The sequence below is a fragment of the Penaeus monodon genome, chromosome 21 (genome assembly GCF_015228065.2).
Source record: "Penaeus monodon isolate SGIC_2016 chromosome 21, NSTDA_Pmon_1, whole genome shotgun sequence".
Classification (NCBI taxonomy): domain Eukaryota; kingdom Metazoa; phylum Arthropoda; class Malacostraca; order Decapoda; family Penaeidae; genus Penaeus; species Penaeus monodon.
In genome coordinates, this window is record NC_051406.1 from 25,036,648 (window position 1) to 25,037,140 (window position 493).

Genomic DNA, 493 nt, shown 5'->3' on the forward strand with positions numbered 1-493 from the left:
GGGGGGCCGGGGGGGGGGGGATGGGGGGAGGGGGGGGGGGGAAGGGAGGGGGTGAGAGAGAGGAGGGGAGGTGAGGGGAAAAAAGAGAAGGGAGGGGGGAGGGGGGGGGGGGAAGGGGGGGGGGGGAGGGGGGGGAAGGGGGGAGGGGAGGGGGGGGGGGGGGGGGGGGGGGGGGGGGGGGGGGGGGGGGGGGGAAAAAAGGGGGGGGGGGAAAAAAAAGGGGGGGGGGGGGGGGGGGGTGGGGGGGGGGGGGGGGGGGGGGTGGTGGGGGGGGAGGAGATGGTGGGGGGAATTTTTGGGAAGGTGGGGCAGGGAGGGGGGGGAGGAAAAAGGGGGGGAGGGAGGGGGGGAGGGGGAAGGAGGAAGAGGGCAGGGGGGAGGAAGAGGGGAAAAATGAAAAACCCAAAAGAGGGGGGAAAGGGGGAAGGAGGAAGCCAAAAGGGGCCAAAGCAGGAGGAGAAGAGGGGCAAATAACAGGGGGGGGAGGGCCGAG

General features: G+C 73.0%; 1 protein-coding gene across 1 annotated transcript in view; it reads right to left on the reverse strand.

Annotated features, from left to right (window-relative positions):
- LOC119586384 (lateral signaling target protein 2 homolog) overlaps positions 1-493 on the reverse strand; it is a gene marked incomplete at its 5' end in the record, with an annotated part of 49,016 nt that overhangs the window by 3,056 nt on the left and 45,467 nt on the right.